Here is a 15,756-nt window from a genome sequence, read left to right on the forward strand (position 1 = left end):
AACAGGAAGCTTCGCCTTCTCCACGCCATCCGGCGCCCAGACGAAGAACGAGCCATAACTCCGCCAAGTTGGACTCAGCGCGAGATACAGAACAGATCACTATCACGTAGACACACACACATACACACCCCTTTTCTTCGTTTTAACTCTTTTGTTCTTTTTCCCCCTCTCCCTTTTCTTCTTTTTTCGCTCCTCATTTCCGTAATGAAAACACAGTATGGCTGAGTCATATTTAATAGGTGCTGTTATTCAGCTTTGAGTTCCAAACGGCACCCGTTGCCGTGCGAAAGCTTTGACACAGGGAAGTGCACTATAAAGCGAAAAGGATGCAATTTAGAACCTAGAAATGAATTTGTGAAAAAAAAGAAAAAAAACTAAGGATTATTAAAGAAGCCGCTGGGTGATTTAAGAGCGTTTAGCTTCTGTCTCCTTCCTTATTGGTTTAACTTATTAGGCCTTGTGGCTTTCCATAATATCAGCCAGTAAAACAAATGTCAAATCGGCCATGTTTATATCAATGCAAAGTCAACCGCCTGTTGCATTTGGGTCCTCCCACCAGGTCCCGGTCAAATTCTTCGCCATTCGGGTCATTCCACCAGGTCCCGGTCAAATTCGGTACCATTCGTTTCATTCCACTAGTTCCCGGTCAAATGGTCTATTGATCATTTCGGCCACTTTCCCAAAGGTGCAGCATTCTAGACATCCTGGTTTTATTACCTTCCTACGTTTTTCCAAAGTTCCTGGAATTTTGCAACACTCTTTCCGACCACTTGGTAAGTTTCAACACACTTTCAGGTTTTGCATAACTAATCCAAGTCACTGGTGCCACAGAGTTTTCACCAGTGTAAACCAGATCTGGATAGAAGGCTATGGCTCTTTTCTAGTTAGTGTATATCTATGCCCGCTCGCACCATGTTGAAAGGAGGTTCCTCCAAGGGCATCAACTTCCGTCATCAGAATACAGATGATGCTCTTATCTCTATGACGACGACAGTCGATGAACCGTGGTTTCAGCATAGGAATCATACACACACACACACACATATTCAGATTCATGGTGTGTGTGTGTGTGTGTGTGTGTCCGATGCCTGAGTGAAGACTTGGAGGTTAATTAGTTTTAGTGACAACGGCCAGCGGTTCATATCATGTCATCTGTGCTATAATACACACACACACACACACACACACACACACACACACACACACACACAGGCAAACCCACAGACTGACATACACACACGTATCTCATGTACTTTCTCTCCTAACGGAGTCCACCGTGCAGACGAGCAAAGAGGGACACGCCTACATATCAGGTTCAGGATCCAACAAACTTTCACAACCATCCAGGGGATTTAAGTTCTTTATTTTTGGACGCTACCCAGTAGTTAGGTCTATTTGTTCTACATCTACGGACGCAACTCGGTCATTCTAAATATTCCGTTGCCATGCTGGCAGCCAGTTTTAATCCGTGGGTGTTTTCAAAGTCAAGATGAAAAATGTTTTGTCGCAATAGCAGTGGGGGAGAAAAATTATTTAGCAAACTTTGTTTATAACGAGAAAAGTATTTTGATAATTGCCTTATTTAAACTTCATATAGCTAGTTAGCAATCTAGTTAGCATTAGTCTTCGAACTGTTAATAAGACCCAAATTTAAGTTTCTGGCTAAGGGCCAGCTAATATTTCCGTTAGCATTTGCTCACAATGCAAGCAGTGTGTATTGACAATGGTAAGCAATCACTGTGGTGATGGAAAAACACTTGATTACAAAACGGATGAGATTTCTGAGAATTCCATTATCTAGTTTGGAAGTTCATATTGTTGTTGTTGTTATTGGGGTGAGTGAATGTTAGATTCGTTTTATGTTTGAAATACACTCATTTGAAGATTGCTATTAATCACTTGAGGCAAGAGAAATTGTCTGCCACGTTTTTTACTGATCAGCTGCTTGAAGTTGGCGTATTGGTACTTTTACATGGCATGCTACTTCACTGAGTGATTAGCCTGTTTCTGACAGCGCGGTGAAAAGTTTCTAACCCCATTCAAACCAGTCAGATGGCAGATCTCAGAACCCGTTTTATAAACAACATTTAAAACCACATCGGTTGTGTGTAAAAGCCCACAGTATGAAGGTTTTATGGAAGCTCAGACAGGCTGGGGAAAAAAAAAAAACGACTGGGGAAAAAGTACTCCACATCAGACCGAGAGTGATAATTTCACATTCAAATGCAGGGGAGGGCGCATCCCAAACGACACCACGTTTTCTTCACAGCACTCTACTGTGGACGGCAGGCACTGGTGAAAAGAAGTGCAGAAGGTAGGGACTAGGGCGCCCCGTTAGCTGCAAGGTGCAGATTTAGCAGCACTTGCAGAATGCCGTCGCAATTACTGGATCACTGCAAGGACCCTTGCTGATAAATGCTAAACAGTCTTCCACTCACTCTTTCTTCCCCGTCGTCGCTTCCCTTTCAAACTCCAAGGCTGCTTCTCTCTCATACTGGGTCTAAACTGTTAGAGAGCTCACTAAATCTCCCACAGGAGTGTGTCAGGTTTTTCCATTTACAAATGCATGCCTTTCCGCCCACTCACCCAGCTGCTCCCCCCCTACCCCCGTCCACCCACATGGAGCTGTTACGCACACACGCACACACGCACACACACACGCACACACGCACGCACGCACACACGCACGCACACACGCACGCACACACGCATGCACACACGCACGCACGCACACACGCACCGCCCTCACCTCTGTGTATAAGGAAGAGTTCACCTCTTAGGCAGGCCGCCATCTCACCGTTTAAAGCCCGTCGTGCGAGAAAACGATGCGATCACAAATCAATCGGAGGTGCCGTGCATTTCTCACGCCGTGTCCATGCATAAGCCGGACTGCGACTTCCTTGTGACGAGTTAACAGACTCAAAACGGCAGGCTGGTTTGTGGAAAACACAGACGCAGGCGTGGATAAACATTCGCAGGGTGGCGTACACACGCGCACGGTGACACAGAGAAGCAAACACACACACGCGCGCACGGTGACACAGAGAAGCAAACACACACGCGCGCTCGCACACACACACAACTAAATCTTGAGATTGCAAACACAGTGCTTTGTATGTGTCAAATTACAGCACTTGATAACAGTAGGTATAATCAAGGACACACTGAAGTAGAGTGACTACTCCAAAGCAGAACAGGGCTCGGGTCTAAGGAGATGGAGGACCGTTTGGGACAGAAATGGAAGCCCGCCTTGTTATCGTCAAGACAAACGGGCCGTTGATTTCACCAGACAGGTTTTTGTTCAAAAGGATCTCACAAATCCTTTCAATCACTGGCAGGAAATATTAAACAGTGTTAAACAGTGTTTACACCCCAGTAACTCATGGTTTCGAATAGATACACACACAGTTAATCATCCTTTTATATCGTATTCCTTGTTTTATGTCATGGAGTGAGTATATTATTGCCATGTAGAAGTCTGATCATTTTGTATATAATACATGCATATAGTATACTTATAAACTGGCTGGCTCAAACACTGAACCCTGAAAGCAGTGATACACAATGCGATATAATAAGACACGTATTTGTACAGTACAGCTCTGATTGCGCTGGTTACCGGATCTTAAAAGGAGTAAGGCATCTCTGGGGTTGGTGGCCAATACACTACAGCTAAGAGCTGTGTCCAGGCACTCCACAGTGAATCCTGCCTGCATTGGAACACACACAAACACACACACACACACACACACACACACACACACACTACTTATGCACTGATTAAGACTTAAGGTCGGGGACTGGTATTTGGAGTGAGGACAATCACCAACATTAGACAAGTATCCTCAGAGGATCAATTTCTACAGCATGCTTCTCCTTAAACACTGGGAAAATATAAACACAAGGAAAATGTACACCGATCAGCCTTAACATTATGACCACTGACAGGTGAAGTGAATAACACTGATAATCCCGTTATCATGGCACCTGTCAGTGGGTGGGATATATTAGGCTTCAAGTGAACATTCTGTCCTCAAAGTTGATGTTAGAAGCAGGAAAAATGGTCAAGCGTAAGGATCTCAGCGACTTGGACTTGGGCCAAATTGTGATGGCTAGACGACTGGGTCAGAGCATCTCCAAAACTGCAGCCCTTGTGGGGTGTTCCTGGTCTGAAGTGGTCAGTACCTATCAAAAGTGGTCCAAGGAAGGAAAAGCGGTGAACCGGCGACAGGGTCATGGGCGGCCAAGGCTCATTGATGCACATGGGGAGCGAAGGCTGGCCCGTGTGGTTCCATCCAACAGATGAGCTACTGTAGCTCAAATTGCTGAAAAAGTTCATGCAGGTACTTATAGAAAGGTGTCAGAACACACAATGCATTGCAGTTTGTTGCGTATCAGGCTGCATAGCCACAGACCAGTCAGGGTGCCCATGCTGACCCCTGTCCACTGCAGAAAGCACCTACAATGGGCACATGAGCATCAGAACTGGACCACAGAGCAATGGAAGAAGGTGGCCTGGTCTGATAAACCATGTTTCCTTTACAGCACGTGGATGGCCGGGTGTGTGTGTGTGTGTCGCTTACCTGGAGAACACATGGAACCAAGATGCATTATGGGAAGAAGACAAGCTAGTGGCAGTAGTGCGATGCTTTGGGCAATGTTCTGCTGGGAAACATTAGGTCCTGCCATTCATGTGGATGTTACTTTGACACGTACTACCTACCTAAGCATTGTTGCAGACCATGTGCACCATTTAATGGCAACGGTATTCCCTGATGGCATTGGCCTCTTTCAGCAGGATAAGGCGCCCTGCCACAAAGCAAAAATGGTTCAGAAATGGTTTGAGGAACACAACAAGTTCAAGGTGTTGACTTGGCCTCCAAATTCGCCAGATCTCAATCCAATCGAGCATCTGTGGGATGTGCTGGACAAACAAGTCCGATCTATGAAAGCCCTACCTGGAAACGTACAGGACTTAAAGGATCTGCTGCTAATGTCTTGGTGCCAGAAACCACAGCACACCTTCAGAGGTCTAGAGGAGTCCATGCCTCGACGGGTCAGGGCTGTTTTGGCAGCAAAAGGAGGACCTACACAATATCAGGCAGGTGGCCATAATGTTATGACTGATTGGTGTATACACCAATAAGGAAGATAAAAAAAATTCTGTGCACACATTGGCATGGACACATGAATTAGATGTCTAAAGTGGATTGCCCTTAAAAGAAAATCTTAATTCAACTAATCCTAACCCAAACCTTACCCTAACCTCAATAATCTAAAATGAATGCCGAAACGAGCCCTAACGCATAACACTAAACTTAACCAGCAATGCCTGAGCCTAAATGCAACATTTGTCCTAAACATAATTTAGCCCAAAAAATGCCTGTTTTCAAAATGTGGACAGGAACAGTGTCGATGTTTTTTCTGAGCTAACCATTTTATGTGGACACACACACACGCACACGCACACGTTTAACATCCAACGCCGGCTTAACAACAGATTTGTAAAGCACATACATGTACAGTAAGAAACAGCACGAGCCTGTGACTAAACCACATGGCGGCGAAACTAACTGTTCAGGTGTCTCTCATCCTTCAATCCAAAGACCCAGAGCGTTCCAGTGTCTCTGCGTGTCCGCTTGTCATGTTCAATGGGCGTGCGCCCGCCGGGTAAAACACACAGGTTGGCTGTGCTACAGTCAGTTAACACCATCTGCCGCTCTGAAACTCACTCACAGCGGGGCGCGACTCGGATCAAAATGGATCCCTGTGAATAGAATCTGATTGAGCGCAAGTCTGAAGCCTTGCCCATAAAGGAATATTTATCTCGTTTTTTTATTTAATTTTTTTGTAGTGTAATGAATGTCTCACTTGATTCTTTCGGAAACCGTAGCGACGTACCTGACTGAACTAATGAACAGGATTGACGCGCCGGGTGGTTAGCGAATCATCTTTGTAAGTGCTGGCGGGGGGACACAAATTTGTATATTTCCTCTAGGAAGGAGATATTTTGGGTTCGAGCTGGGTCGATATCTCAATAGTACCAACTGACGCCATATCCCCTAACTTGTCTGCTACTTTCGCCCAGAGCCTGGTTGAAACAATTTAAAAAGTAGTCTACAGTGAAGGGAACCGTGTGCCATTTTGAACTGCACATGAAATCCTAAAGAACGTAACACTGCAAGGAACGACCACAAGTCAACAAAGAGTCAACAGGGAGTCAACGGGGAGCATCAATTGAGTCCCTCAACATGGACGTGACGGATGTTGAAACCTCAGTCAGACTCGCAGAGAACAAGTGTCTATTTGAAAATACCATTAAACGGCTCCACACGGTCAACGTGAAACACTTCCCCGGCCAGCCGTCGTTCTTCCACCGCGCCTGGGCTGAGTCCCAGACGGCAACCTGTGCTCAGCATAGAGCCCTTCTGTTGAAAGGAGTCCCGTGGGTCTTAAAAGTCCTGGTCATGAGTGGCGCTCTGCATAGGGAGTAGTGTGTTGTTGGGGAGTCGGCCCTGCTTTGAATGAAGGTGATACCTTTTGAAAGACACTCCACCGCTGATAGCTGAAGTACAGCTGGGGGGGGGGGGTAAAGAGGGATGAAGCGAGCGAGAGAAGACGGACGATTGACAGGAGAAGCAGTAGAATGAGAAGAGTGAGACACGCTAACATATATATATTATTAAAAGGAGAGTCAAGTTTGTGGCAGACTAGTGGAAGTGAGACTGTATAAATTAAATTGATAGACTAAATAGATTGATGACCAGCTGCTAGAAAATGCAATAATACAGATCAATACCAACACTTATATCAGCACGTGAAGTAATTATAGAGCTGTGAAATAGTGAAGTATACAACAGCACCGTTTTCTGATTTCACAAATGGACCACTTTGAAGTTAAATCGTTGTGGAGACAGTTATTTATCCATTGACAGAACGCAGGCTTTGGGCAAATTGACAGAACAGAAGTGTCCTTATTTGTTTTTTACCCGTTTAATAAAGAACACCAGCTGAAATGAGCCGCGTACCATTCCTCAGATGGTGGCTTCGCTTCGTTCCGAAATTATGACAACAAACAGTGTTCTGTCTTTGCAATGCCTGTTCATTATTGTTGTAACAGCCGACCCCTCTATATGAGACATTAGATGATGGGAGGAAGAGGAAGACACAGCAGGAGGGCATAGGGGACCAAATAACTCGTTTAAATTCAAACAATAAAAGCGGTCAATTATCTCGTTTGTCCTTGTCCTTCTCTTATGAGGTCTTGTCGACATCGTCCGTCCGTCCGTCCCCCCCGTTCATGTCCGTATCCTTTAAACGTTTGCCTTGCCGTAGGTGTTCATCCTTTTATATCCTATCCCTTGTTTTATGTCATGGAGTGAGTATATTATTGCCATGTAGAAGTCTGATTATTTTGTATATAATACATGCATATAGTATACTTATAAACTGGCTGGCTCAAACACTGAACCCTGAATGCGATATAATAAGGCACGTATTTGTACAGTACAGCTCTGATTGCACTGGTTACCGGTTCTTAAAAGGAGTAAGGCATCTCTGGGGTTGGTGGCCAATACACTACAGCTAAGAGCTGTGTCCAGGCACTCCACAGTGAATCCTGCCTGCATTGGAACACACACAAACACACACACACACACACACACACGCACAGTACCCAACCTCATTGTTGATTCTAAAGATATTTTTCATCATCTTGATCAAGGGTCCCAATCACTTTAGGGTGACTACATGCGGCAACACAATGTGTATAGTTGACATGAAACAAAAGGCAACAAAACATAAACAACTGAATTGTGCTGGTTGGGTAAGTGTACACCCTCCTCAGCCAGTACTTTGGAGAACCAACTTTGGCAGCAATTACCTCAGCCAGTCTTCTAGGGATATCCTCCATAAGCATTGCACATCTGCTTCCATTTTGAATTTGCATTTCAACCATTTAGCAGACACTCTTATCCAGAACAACTTACATTACAGAGTGCACACATTTTCATACTGGTCCCCCCGGGACTCGAACCCAGCAACAATCTTCCAACAGCACCACATGGGAACCTGCAGTGTACTGCAATATTTGCCAGTTCTTCTTGGTGAAATTGCCCAAGCTGTCATGTTGGATGGGCCACGGTTGGGTAACATAATAACATGTATTCCCCCAGATTCTCAGTTGAATGTTTTCAAACTGCTCCTGCGTGCTTGAGTGTAGAATGGTCCAATGTCTCACCAACTGATGCAGGTTTTTACGAGGATTTTCAACCACGCCCTCAACCCTAACAAGCTTCCATGTCAATGCAGATGAAAAGCATCCCCATGACTTGTTGCTGCCACCTCCATGTTCACTGTGGAAATGGGCTGTTTGGAGGAGCAGTTCCGGATTGGTCTCAATCCCACCTGTTTCACCTTTACGGCAGAAACTTTAAATAAAGCCCCCATCTGGTCAATTACACTTTTGCTATGTCCTCTTCCAAATGCATTATGGCAGAGTATATCAGATTCTCATCAATGGTGTTCTCAGCTGCAATATGACCCAGTTCTATAGAGAACTTTGGCAATAGTAGACATATTTTCGCCCATCCTGGCGATACCACTGTGTAGCTCCATTAGAGTTCCATTTGCATCAGGGAGAAAGCGGAGACATGGAAGAGTCAGAGAGGAGGCACAGGCGAGATTGAGGAGACGTGGAAGAGATGGAGGTGAAATGGAGGAGACAGAGAAGGGGCATGGGGGAGAAAAAGAGGAGACATGTAGGAGGCCGACAATAGACATAGGAGATATGGAGCAGAGAGAAAAGAGACACAGAGGAGACAAAAGAAGACTAAATGAAGAAAGAAAAGAAATGAAAGAGGGGAAAACCAGATTTTGATTATTTGGGTGTCACAGCAGTAATGGGATTTTCACTTAACCACAGACTGGGGAGACCAGAGCAGACGAGCACCTATTTCACATGATGAGATTGCACACAGCATCCCTGGGGCGCTTCTTTCCTCACTCTTTTGATTCAGACTTTGATAGAAAAATGGTGGGTTGGTTTCCCTGATGGGGGAGTTAAGTGGCTGATAAGATGGAGGTACTAGGGGGAATAGAGAAGCATTAGAGAGGCATTAGGCCGTGTCCCAATTTGCACCCCCATTCCCTATGTAGTGTGCTGCTTTCGACCAGAGCCCCCCAGGCCCGGGGTCAATGGTACAGCACTTGTAGGGGATAGGGCGCCGTTTGGGGCTGGATATATAAGGCTCAGGGAATAGGGCCTCCATCTAGAGATTCATATATCACTCCTTTGTATGCATACAATCCCATTGTGTGCGTGTGCGTGTGTGTGTGTGTGTGTGTGTGTGTGTGCAGCACTTATTTCCATGCAAAGTAAGCAATTTCTCAATCTGCGCGTCTAAATGGAAAGTGACTGTGACGACGCCAGTCTTCACTCATAAATACACATTTCCTAAACAAATACGACAGGCCTGTTTCATTCTCAACACTAACAGCAATCTCTCTCCCTTCCGTTTTTCCCACTCCTCTCTCTTCTCCGTTCTCCCTCCGTGGCTCTTCTCTCCCCCTTCTCCCCCCCCCTCTTACTCAACACGTATTTATGCCCATTTGTTTATATGAAGCACACTAACAGTCCCGGCAATAACATTTAAATTCCACATCAAATCCCATTCCACATTCCGAGCTGAATATTCGATTCTACTATACGACGCGCCTTCTCTTCACAACAACAAGGGAGAGCTGAAGGCAGGGAGATGGAGAGAGTGACAGACGAAAGAGAGAGATCTCATGAAAGAGAAGGAAAGACAGAGAGAGGGAGAGAGGGAGAGAGGGAGAGAGGGAGAGAGGGAGAGAGGGAGAGAGGGAGAGAGGGAGAGAGAGAGATCTCATGAAAGAGAAGGAAAGACAGAGAGAGAGAGATATTTAATGTATAATGAAGCTCTGGTGGCACATTGGCCCTTTTACATCTCACATGCGCGCCACACACACACATGCACGCACACGCACACACGCACGCACACACACACACGCACGCACGCACGCTCCCCTTCAGCTGTAGATCAGTGGAACATACATTGGTTGACTCACACAGACAGGGATAAATTAAACTATGAAACGGAGGACTGGGGATTCTGAAAACCAGAGGGAGGATTGTACAGATGGACCTGCTCTCCTCTTCTTCCACTTTCTCCTCCTATTCCTCCTCCTCTTTCTCCTCCACAGCCAATTAAGTGCTTCATCAGAGGATGGACTTAACTTGTTAAGAAGGCTGCAGTGACAGATCGCAGATTGATTCCCAATTCGGCCCTCTGCACGCCCTAGATAGTGTGCTGCCTTTGACCGGGACCCTCTAGGATATAGGATAGTGGATATAGTATAGTGGATAGTAGATAATAGATACAGGATAGTGGATATAGGATAGTGGATATAGGATAGTGGGTATAGGATAGTGGATAGTGGATATAGGATAGCGGATATAGGATAGCGGATATAGGATAGCGGATATAGGATAGCGGATATAGGATAGCGGATATAGGATGCCATCTGGGATGCAGATCTTGTCTCCTCAATGTAACAAGGTTATCCAGTCCTCTTTCTCTCTCATCCTATATCCACAGATAGAAAGGGGATGGAGAGAAAGAGGGGGAAAAAAGAGAGGGAGAGATTGAGACGAGAAACGGGGAGAAGTGAGAAGAGGGGGAGAAAGAGACAGGAGGTAGGACATGATGAATTACAAGACCAAAGCTATAGTCCCCTCTCTCACCACCGAACTCCATCCTCGACCGTCCTCTATTCATCTCCCTCTTCTCCTTCATCTCTCTCTCTCTCGGTGTCAGAAAGCACACTCTCCAGATAGCTTCAGGCAGAACTCTCCGAGGATCATGTAAATTACGGTGCGGGTCGATTTCGCCAATGGTCCGTTTGCGTGTGAGATTTATACTACAACTGGGTTTAATTATATCAGTCTTTTATTTGCTCTGTAAAGCACAGGCCACAAAACCCTTAACAAGCCTGCTACTACTGGGATATATCTGACCATGAATTGATTGGACAAATAGAGTTCTCTTTTCTCCTGCAGTTTTTTCTTCCAACATTTTTCCACGTCCCTCCCTCTATCAGTGCTATGGTTCTGACGGGATTGTTTTACTTTATGTATTTTATGTATATTATAGCCATGCTTGCCATATCGATATTATTTAATACTACCCATTTGCTGCTAGTTGTTCAGTTCTCTTTTTAAATTGCTTTAAGTTTTACAGTTTTATGTATATTATCGCTTTAATTCCTTTTTTGCTATATATTGAGTTTTTTCTTAATTCTTACTGCATAAATGTCGGGTGCCATGTCACAAGAATTTCATTGTGCAGGATGTCACTGTGTTATCCGGCGCTTTTGACAAATAAACACGAAACTTGAACTTAAACTTGTCAGCCTGGCTAAGTGTCTGGCTGCCTTGGTGACTGACTGGAGTATAAGTCGATGTATTACAGGGGACTAAACCTCTGCATTAAAACTCTAATCTGGGGTGTGTGTGTGTTTTCAGCCAAACCCCGGCCCTGCCACTCAGCCATTAGGCCTTGACTAAAGAACACCTTTGTATCACCTACTAATACATTGAAGGTACGACCTGGAGATTGGGTTGAATGTAATGGTATTTTTTGTTGTTGATATACACTCCCAATCACTCAAATCCCAGACAGGCCCTTTAACGCTGTCTATTTATTGGATGGCCGTGTCATCTTAATATCAGTTCAGTCAAAGTAATGCCAGGGGTTCTTAATTAGCCTTTATGACACCATAAATCTCTCCATGGCAATAGCAGACAGGAGGAGAGCAGGGTAAAATCAAGGGCACCTCCTAGTCACTGGTCTCTCTCCCTGGGTTAAACCGCCTAGTCACTGGTCTCTCTCCCTGGGTTAAACCGCCTAGCCACTGGTTTCTCCCCCTGGGTTAAACTGCCTAGTCACTGGTTTCTCTCCCTGGGTTAAACCGCCTAGTCACTGGTCTCTCTCCCTGGGTTAAACCGCCTAGTCACTGGTCTCTCTCCCTGGGTTAAACCGCCTAGTCACTGGGCTCTCTCCCTGGGTTAAACCGCCTAGTCACTGGTTTCTCTCCCTGGGTTAAACTGCCTAGCCACTGGTTTCTCCCCCTGGGTTAAACTGCCTAGTCACTGGTTTCTCCCCCTGGGTTAAACTGCCTAGTCACTGGTTTCTCCCCCTGGGTTAAACCGCCTAGTCACTGGTCTCTCTCCCTGGGTTAAACCGCCTAGTCACTGGTCTCTCTCCCTGGGTTAAACCGCCTAGTCACTGGTCTCTCTCCCTGGGTTAACCCGCCTAGTCACTGGTCTCTCTCCCTGGGTTAAACCGCCTAGCCACTGGTCTCTCTCCCTGGGTTAAACCGCCTAGTCACTTTGCTCTCTCCCTGGGTTAAACCGCCTAGTCACTGGGCTCTCTCCCTGGGTTAAACCGCCTAGTCACTGGTTTCTCTCCCTGGGTTAAACCGCCTAGCCACTGGTCTCCCTCCCTGGGTTAAACCGCCTAGCCACTGGTCTCTCTCCCTGGGTTAAACCGCCTAGCCACTGGTCTCTCTCCCTGGGTTAAACCGCCTAGCCACTGGTCTCTCTCCCTGGGTTAAACCGCCTAGTCACTGGTCTCTCTCCCTGGGTTAAACCGCCTAGTCACTGGTCTCTCTCCCAAGGTTAAACCGCCTAGTCACTGGTCTCTCTCCCTAGGTTAAACACCCTAACGATAACATGCCAAAGTATGTCTAATGATAACAACAATACGATGATCCTATATAACGTTAGGTACCACGGCAACGTCGCGACTGAGTGATGGAGGTGCAATCAATGAATGTGGACACCACGAAATGGTCCTGTATGTCACACTGGTATCCACAAAAACAAGTTCTAAACGCTACAGGAGACCGGTGGCCAGCTTGTCCCTCCCAGTGTGCCGCTTCGATCAGTTCGGACTCCGCCGGAGTCGTCCGGAAAACCCGAGGCCAACACCTGGATCCAGAGGCCCGGCTCAAAATCGAGCATCCAATCAGAGGTCCCTGTCGTGCCCTGACATCGGTAGCAAAGCTGCGCTCGGCCCGCGTTCCAAATGCCACCCTTTTCTAGCGCCCTACAGCAGAGCCGGGTGTCTCTGTATTAAAGCTGTACATTAGTGTCAGAGGAGCTCTGTGTCCTGGGAGGATGAAATGCAGTGTGACGCCTGGACGACGAAGGCGACGACAACTTGCCTCTGCTCCCCGCGTGTATTACAGCCGCAGCAGCCTTGCAGTGGGCAGGTTCTCGGTCCATTCATTATAAGCACACAGAATGAAAACATTGTCTTCATGAAAGACCCCCATGGAGAGAGAGGGGGAGAGAAAGGGAGTAACAGAGGGGGAGAAAGGGTCATTCAGTAATTACAGGAAAAAAATTGAGACTCTGTGGGTGGGCCCCGAAAACACATTTAGCTGCTTATAGAATTATAATTCACCCATGAAAAGAGACAGACTCATTTCACCCCCTCTCTCTTTTTGTCTCTCTCCCTCACAATATCCCCCTCTCCTTTTCCCCCCACTCTCTCCCCTTCCTTCAATTTCTCTCTGTATCTGTCTCTCCCCCTTTTCTCTCTCTTGCCAGTTTTTATTCCCTGTCATTGCACATTAACGACCTTCATTTTGATCAAAATACAAAAGCTTTCAAATTCCCATTAGACATTTCTTTAATGGTGAGCGAGTAGCGGCTTTTCAAGCAAATGCTTTGAATTCAAAAAGAAACACTTGGTAGCCATTTATCTAATGTTAATCACGATGGGCTTCCTCAGTATTCATTATACTAGTGATTCTTTGACAAACAGTGCGCCAATAAAATGTGTAAAATCAAAGGGGTTTCGTTTCTGAAGAGCGGTTGGACGCAAATATCTTTGTCAGGGGGACACTGCACCCTGAACAGGGCGTATCACGTTGGAAAGGCGTACGGAGCAGTGAGATTTGTTTCACACATAATTGGCCAGAACGTTTCTTGTGTGCCAAGCAAAACACACTAGCACGTAACCACGTGACAAGAGAGATCTGAAAAATACAAATGTAGTCGTGCTTTGTTTCCACGTTATACAATTCGCGTGACGAGTCTTTTTGTCAACAACATCCCGTTAGACTGACTGAAGTTTCATAGCAGCCTGTATAATCACACACTCCTTCCCGTGTTTAGATGGCACATTAACAGCTAAAAGCAGAAGTAAAGAAAACCTAGTTTAATTGAGTCATTAGTCTAGTCGTTCCCTGACACTTTTGTTACCCTGTTGTCGCTGTGGGCCGAAAATATATATATTTTTAACTAACCTGGAGGGAAAGAAATCCCATCGAAAACGGATACATTTGTCTGGTCTCTGTCGTCGTATGAACAACTAACTAGCCTGAAAAAACAGTGATGTTACTGAATAGCACTGAACTTGCTTTGCCCCACATGTGTGTTTCGTCTTGATATACACTGTGGATACAATTGCGACAGCAATGTTGATATATGTGAACTCAGTGAGAATAGCATGTACGTTAAACTAGTTAGCTTGAAAGCTAATATTGTCAAGCAAAAAAAATAAAAATACATACCAGTGCTTTGGAGGTACCTTTCTCCAGTGACTGGTGCGCTCTCTCTGAACATACAATCATGTTTCACACAGCATGAGGTACCAATATTTCTCGTGCGGCTGGTCTGTATAGACCGTAATGGATTCATTGACCGGCTCCAACGGAGGACAGTGAGCAGTGTCTTTCTCAATTGGCGTCTGAAAAAAAACGAACATGCAGAGATAAATAACCTTAATAACACTGTGTTGTACCTGGACAGATCACCCACATACAAAGCAAATGCAATCCATGTGCTCAACAAAACGGAAATATCGGGACCCTGGTAGGATTCTTTTTTTCAGTTATTTTTTGCTATGGTGAAATACCCCTTTAAGTTGTTTGTAATTACATGACTCATGAAGCTATGCGTGCACGTGTGTGTGTGTGCGCGTGTGTGTGTCAATCAAATTTATTTATTTATTTATAAAGCCCTTTTTACAACAGCAGTTGTCACAAAGTGCTTTACAGAGACACCCGGCCTTAAACCCCAAGGAGCAAACAACAGTAATGTTGGATTTCAGTGGCTAGGAAAAACTCCCTAAGAAACCTAGAGAGGACCCATGCTCAGAGGGGTGACCAGTCCTCTTCTGGCTGTGCCGGGTGAGATATTAAGAGTCCAATTGGAATAATAAATACATTTCTCTGGGCTAAATCCAGAGTCTATTTGATTCTAGACTAGGTCAAAAGTATGACCAGGTGGAAAAGGACAGGGACAGCAACGGGCCCCCCAAACCAGGTACTCCGCAGGTGTGGACCAGGACCTCATCTCCTCCTAAAATGTAAAACTGGAGGAGACTGAGAAAAGTTAGAAAGTGCATTCCTCATATCCCCCAGCACAATAATATAGCAGCGTAACACCTTGGAACTGAGACGGTGATGTGTGTGTGTCCAGTCATTGCATTACTGCTAGTAAGTTACATCCTTCAAAATGAACACGAGGATCTTAAAATGTCCTTTGAGAAAGTAGGTGAAGGTCTCAAGTCAAACCATGGTTTGAACAACACATGCTAGCATGCCGTCAAAGCGTCCATTATACTTCCTGGAACAATTTGAGAAGATGTGATCTTGCCGTGCGCGCGTGCACACACTCACACACACACACACACCACCATTAAAATGCAGGCTCACACACAC

Source organism: Esox lucius, chromosome 25 (assembly GCF_011004845.1).
Source record: "Esox lucius isolate fEsoLuc1 chromosome 25, fEsoLuc1.pri, whole genome shotgun sequence".
NCBI classification, from domain to species: domain Eukaryota; kingdom Metazoa; phylum Chordata; class Actinopteri; order Esociformes; family Esocidae; genus Esox; species Esox lucius.